This window comes from Arvicola amphibius, chromosome 4 (genome assembly GCF_903992535.2).
Source record: "Arvicola amphibius chromosome 4, mArvAmp1.2, whole genome shotgun sequence".
Taxonomy (NCBI): Eukaryota; Metazoa; Chordata; class Mammalia; order Rodentia; family Cricetidae; genus Arvicola; species Arvicola amphibius.
The window spans coordinates 7,083,849-7,090,673 of record NC_052050.1 but is presented as its reverse complement, the minus strand read 5'-3'; positions in this window follow the sequence as shown (position 1 = coordinate 7,090,673).

The following is a 6,825-nucleotide window of genomic DNA, read 5'->3' as shown; positions in this document are numbered from 1 at the left end:
CCAGAGGGTCATGGATTCTGTGACCATCAGCAGAGATTCAAAATGCCTGCAGTAGGACTATTGTGGCCTGGGCATGGTGACATGCACCTTTAGTCCCAGCATCTGGAAGACAGAGGCAGAATGGATCTCTGTGAGTGCAAGAGCTCCAGGGCAGCCAGGGCTACGCAGAGAAACAAACAAACAAACAAACAAACAAACAATAACAACAACAAAGAAAGGCAGAAAGAAAGGCCAGGGAGCTAGCTAGCTCTCCCTAGCTCAGTCATTATAAGGCTTGCTGTGCAGGCATGAGGACCCATGTACCAAAGCCAGGCATGTTGTCAAGTACTTGTGATCCCAGCCCTAGGAAGGTGGAGGCAGGCAGATGCAGATCCCTGGGGCTCACTTCCTGGCCAATCTCGATGAATCCGAAGGCTCGGTGAAAAACCTTGTTTCAAAATCAAATGGGTGGCACTCAAAGTTGACCTCTGACCTCCACAGACTAGCTTTTGGTTTGAATACTTTGTGGAGGGAAGACACGGGCCATTGCTTTTGCCCAAAACAGTGAGAGGACACTGAGTTGCCGCATTTGGCTAGACTTTGATGTCAGTAGTCACTGTTCATACTTATTGAGGGTTAAACCTTCACAGGAATCCAGGAAGGGCCTCACCATCTTCCCACCCACGCACCACCAATGTGGCAGGTGACAGAGAGCAGGAAGAACTTCTGGGTCTTGTAAAAGCAAACGATAGAGTTCAGCTCAGGGTTGTTCATGATCAGAGCGTATATCACACCCTCTGAACTCTGAGCGCCATCCTCCAGCCTCAAGAGTGGGCTCAGCTGGGGCCCTACTCCCTGCCAGCTGCTGCACCCACTCTGCAGGCAAAAGGTACTGCAGGAAGCAGAAGGCTCCTCACGGAAGGAGACACAGGTTCTACCCTTGCTGCCCTAAGGGACTTTCTTCTCGAAGGTGTGGTTCTTTGTGGGGTGGATTTTGCTGCACTGGGACATTTGTCAACATCTGGAACATGTTGAAAGAACACACCTGGTAAGTGAGTTATTCCTGGCATTTCACATAGGAAGGCCTGGGTGCTATATTGCTCAGCATTCTAGAGTTCCCAGGACTCTAGACTCCTACCAGAAAAAAAAAATGGTCTTGTCCCATATGTCAGTAGAAGGCTGGGGTAGTGCCTGCCTCAGCTCTGGATTCAGCGCCCAGTGCTGTAGAAAACCAGGGGTTGGGTGGCGCACCAGCAGTCCCCACACTCAGGAAGAAGAAGCAGAAGAATCAGACACTTGCAGTCATCCTGAGCTACACATCAGGTTCAAGGCCACCCTGAGCTCTAAGAGACCCCCTCACACAAACAAGCAAAATGAGATGGAGTCAGGGTGCAGAGTCCCAATTCAGAAAGCAAAATCAATCAAATGGAGAGCTCTTGGGGAGGGGGACAATGCAGCAGCTACGTGTTGACTTGGGCACTGATTGCCCCTGTGAGAGGCTGCCACTCTGAGATCAAAGCAGAAGAACATTCTTTGGCTATTCTGGAATAGTCTTTGTTTTGTGCTTGCAAAAGCCAGTTGCCTGCTAGGGCCTGCAAGTCCTTTCCTGTGGGTACAGAAGGTGCCACTGTGGGTAAGATGGCATTCCAGAACGGACTGTGGGAAGAAGAGAACCTGCAGACAGTGCTGGGCAAGGGGCTGGGAGAGCTCTCTGCGTATGGTGTCCCTGTTACCAGCCTGACTGCAATGACCTTCATTGGCCTCATGCCCCTGACAGCTATTGTTCATTTCCCTCTGTGGTGGTAAACCTTGGTAGGGTGAAAAGAGTCAAGGAAGAACCCCCTGATCCTGACTTGGGAACAGGGGATTGAAACCCCACCAATCCCTGAGCACAAAATCCCACCAATCCCAAGCCACACTAAAAACTCCACCCCCAAGGAACCCTAGATAAGTTCTATACCCTAATCAGTTTGCGCTAGAGGCAGTCATCCTGGATTCTTCCCTCCCAACAAATCTGTTGAATGAGATTTGGGTGACCACTTTCTTGCTCCAGAGTGCAGCTGAGCAGGGAATTAACAACTGTTGCTGGACCTGAAGCAGAGCAGAGCAGAATAATAACACTTTTGCTGGGGGAGACACCTTTGCTTCCCCTAGCAGAGCAGAGCTGTTGCACTCTGGGGGACCTAAGCAGAGCTGTAACAACTTCGCTGGGGAAAACTTTCCCCTAGAGGAGCAGAGCTGTAACACAGACAGAACACAGCTGTAACAACTTCACTGGGAAACCCTCCCGTGCCAGAGCAGAGTTGTTAAGTCGGGGAAACCTTTCCCCAGAGCAGGGCTGTAAGCTGTTACACTTACAACCACTTTGTGGTACTTCTTGGCTCCCAAGTGCCAGGATACCTTTCCATTCAAGCTGCAATGTTATGATCTTCACTGCTGACTTGACCTAAGAGCCACACCTCTGGAAGTATGTATGAGGGGTCTCCAAAGAGGCTTAACTGAAAGAAGGCCCACCCTGAATGTAGATGGCACCATCCCATGGACTCGGGTCTCAGAGTGAATGAAAAGGGAAACATGGGAAAGCCCAGGCTGCCCTTGAACTCACTCTGTTGCTGAGGATGACCTTGAACTCCTAATCCCCCGAGGACTGAAATTATAGGTGCATACCACCATGCTTGCCTATGCAATGCTGGGGATGGAAGACAGGACTTTATGAACGCTAGGCAAACTCTCTATCAACTGACCGACACTCCCCAGTCTCTGGGGTTACATTTTTAAGGAATACAGGCATTATGAGAAGGATTAACAGGGAGAAGTGTCCTAGCTTCTCAGTAGTACAGGGAGAAGCTTTCAGGTGCCCTCCGTGAGAAACTGACAAGCAGAGACCCCGAGAGGGAGTGTGAGGCACCTAAGTGGTGTATGGCATATTTCTGTACACATTCACACATGTGTGTGCCCGTCCACCTGTGTACACATGTAATCATACATCAAAAACAGTGGCTTTTCTGTTAGCCAAGGCAGGGCTTGCTAGTAAGTGGGTGAGGATTTCAATGAACGCAGTCTGAGCTCAGGTAGGTTCATAGTGACACTAGATACCTGCAGCGTCCCAGCATCACTGAGTCTGAGGACTCTCATGAAAACGGGAGAGGGTGTTGCCAAAGGGGATAGTGACAGGTGTGATGGGTTTGACATCAGAATCAGTGTGGAAACTCATCTCTGAGTCTGAAGATATTTCCAGAAAGGTTTAACAGAGTGGGGAGGAACCACCATAAATGTGAACAGCACCATCCTCAAGGGTTGGAGTTTGGGATCAAATAAGGAGAAAGTGAGCTGTCAAAATAGACGCTTTCTTCAGCTTCTCTTGTCAGGAATTTTATCATAACAACGGAAAAATAATGAACACAACCTCGAAGTCACTGAAGAGAGTGTTTGAGAGCAGACATGACCTCGGGATGAGTCTCCATGTCAGAGAGGCCGAGACCTCTAGCTGTGAAGTGCATTGTTTTGAGGCGGGGTCTCTCTGTGTAAGCCAGGTTGGCCTCAAATTCACCACAATCCTCCTGCCAGCTTCCTGGGTGCTGGGATTACACATACACACAGCTATCCCTGCCTCCAAATCTGCTTATCTTTTACCCATCAGTCATGATGGGCCATCTTGGATGGGGTTTATATATGTGGAGGAATTACACAGAAAAAGAAAACTAGACAAGCCCAATATCCCAGGGACCTTCTTGAGGGAGCCAAAGAATCAGTTCAGGGTCTAAAATGCTAGCAGAATGGGTAGTAGTGACACATGTCTGTAATTTTACCAGTCTGGGAAGCCAGACAAGAGGATTGTGAGTTTGAGGCCAGCCTGGCCTAACAGTCTCGATCTCTATCTCAGAACAAAATGAACAGGTAGGAAACACTCTGAACGCCACTTGCAAACTGGCCAGCCTCTGAGGCTGCTGCAGCCAATCAGGCAATGCCGGGGACCTCACTGCAGCAGACATTGATTTCCAAGCTTAGCTGCTCCCTGCTGCTGTTTATTAATAACTATCCCCAACACAAGCTCCCGGTGGAAGCCTGGAGAACCAGTCCCAAGGCATAGGTTGACACCGTGCTCTGCCTCTGGATGCATGCCAGGCAGCTGGGACAGCCCAAAGGGAAGTGAGGGCTAACTTATCCAACTTCTTCCCTGGATTCAAACCCCATGGAGTCTCCCTCTCTGGTCTTTGCAGGGGCTCTGGGCTCCCAGTTTCAGTGGACAAATGACACAAAGGACATCACTGTATTCAGGAAGAGTTCCAACACCCTTCAGGTGACAGACAATGAGGACAGGGAAACCAGGCTCCCAGAGGCTAAGCAGGTTGAAGGAAGAAGCAGGACTAGACTCCTGTTTTGCCCAGGCCTCCTGAGGGGAGGAACCTTTCCCCTGGGCTCCCCAGGGTGTGATTGTTTCTACTGTTACCAACAATTGTAACTGTTTATCCATTGTTCCACCTGGTCACCTGGCCACCTGGCCAGTCTTTTGACATTGCAAAATGATGGCTCACAGTGGAGAACTGTGAGATGCAGGGTTTTGTTTTTGTTTTGCTTTTTGACTTTTTAATTTCAAGAAACTCCCCCAATCCAGTAAACAACAACAAACAAACAAAAAACAGAAAGAAGAAAGTCCAAGCTGGGTGATGGTGGCACGTGCCTTTAATCCCAGCACTCAGGAGGCAGAGTCAGGAGGATCTCTGAGTTCAAAGCCAGTCTGGTCTTCCAGGACAGCACAGTAAGAGCCACAGAGAAACCCTGATTAAAAAAAATCCTACATTGCTGGTGGGAGTGCAAATTGGTAGAGTGGTACAGCCCCTTTGGAGATCAGTATGGCAATTTCTCAGAAAATTAGGAAACAACCTTCCTTAAGACCCAGCAATACCACTTTTGGTTATATATCCAAAGAATGCTCAATCATACCACAAGGGTATGTGCTCAGCTATGTTCATAGCAGCATTGTTTGTCATAGCCAGAACAATGCCCCTCAACCAAAGAATGAATAAGAAAAATGTGGTACACAATGGAGTACTACACAGCAGAAAAAAATAATGATACCTTGAAATTTGCAGGCAAATGGATGGATCTAGAAAACGTCGCATTGAATGAGGTAACCCAGACCCAGAAAGACAAATATCATATGTACTCACTCATAAGTGGCTTTTAGACATAACAAAACAAAACAAAAAACAGCCTGCAATTCACAATCCTAGAGAACCTAGACAACAATGAGGACCCTAAGAGACATACACGGATCTAATCTACATGGGAAGTAGAAAAAGACAAGATCTCCTGAGTAAATTGGGAGCATGGGGACCATAGGAGAGGGTAGAAGGGGAGGGGAGAGGTAGGGAGGGGAGCAGAGAAAAATGTGTAGCTCAATAAAGCCAATTCCTGAAAATGTCAAGAAACTGGTCATTTTTAAAAAGATTTATTTATTAAGTGTACAGTGTTATGCCTGAAAGCCAGAAGAGGGCGCCATATCTCATTACAGATGGTTGTGAGCCACCATGTGGTTGCTGGGAATTGAACTCAGGACCTCTGGAAGAGCAGGCAGTGCTCTTAATTGCTGAGCCATCTCTCCAGCCTTTAAACTTGTCATTTAAAAGAAACTTACTTTTAATAGTGTGTGTGTGTGTGTGTGTGTGTGTGTGTGTGTGTGTGTGTGTGCCTGCTAAGGTCAGAGGCATCCATTCACTGTTGCTAGAGTTACTGGCAGTTATGAGCTGCCTGATGTCAATGCTGGGAACTGAACTCAGGTTCTCTTTCAAAGTAGCGCCGTGTTCTTAAGTCCTGAGCGTTCAACTCCAGCCACCCCTCCCCCAATTTATACGTTTAAGAAATTACTTTTATATATTATGTCCTTGTACTAGGGTGCCCATATGGAGGTCAGAGGACAACATTTCGGAGTCAGTTCTGGCCTTTTTCCACCACGTGGGTCTCAGGAATTGAACTCGGATACTAAGGTTTAACTGCAAGCTCCCTTACAGGCCGTGCCATCTATAGGGCCCTCAGAATGTTTTAAGTAAGCTTATGACTTTGTGTTGAGCCACATGCATAGCCAACATAAGCCAAATGCAACTTGGAGCCACAGGTGGACTCTCCTAGGTGATGCTACCCTGGCATACCGGCTGGGTCCATCCATTTTGACCTAGATTCTGGGTTTGTGCCTCAGGTGTAGTTTGCTAGTGGGCCAATACCGAGGGGAGGGGACTCTTCCATAAGATACACCCCACTAAGCCAGGTGCCACAGGGTGCATGCACAGCTCTTAACCCACACTCTCAACCTCTGCCTCTGGACAATGGGTGCAGACACCCACACCCTAGGCGCTGGCCTCCACAGCTGCGATGCCTGCATCACTCCTGGAAACCCGACGCTGCCCGGAGCGCCCTGGAGACGCCCAGCAACAGTCAGGAGGGCAGCGGATGATCGTGGCCGCAGGGGCAAGGGTGCGTCTGCCCAGCGAGTCGCGTGCCAGGCGGATGCCGGGAGCGCAGAGGCCACAGCCAGGAGCCACGAGCCTGGGCGCGGGTGTGTGCGGAGGAGCCACGAGCCTGGGCGCGGGTGTGTGCGGAGGAGCCACCAAACGGACGCCGCTGCGCCGGAAGGAGACCCGGATGCTGAGGCTGGAGGGCCACTCGGTCTAACAGAGCGCTTCAGCACCAGCTTGCAGTAGCTGTAGCAGCAGTGCAAGCCCGAGTGGAGTCCTGGGTAGAGACGTCCTGGTCAGGGGGCCAAGAGTAGGGGGCGGAGCGAGCACAGGGGGCGGGGCGGAGCCGGCCGAGCCCTCCCGGCCCCGCCTCCTGGTCAGCGCCCGGGCGGCA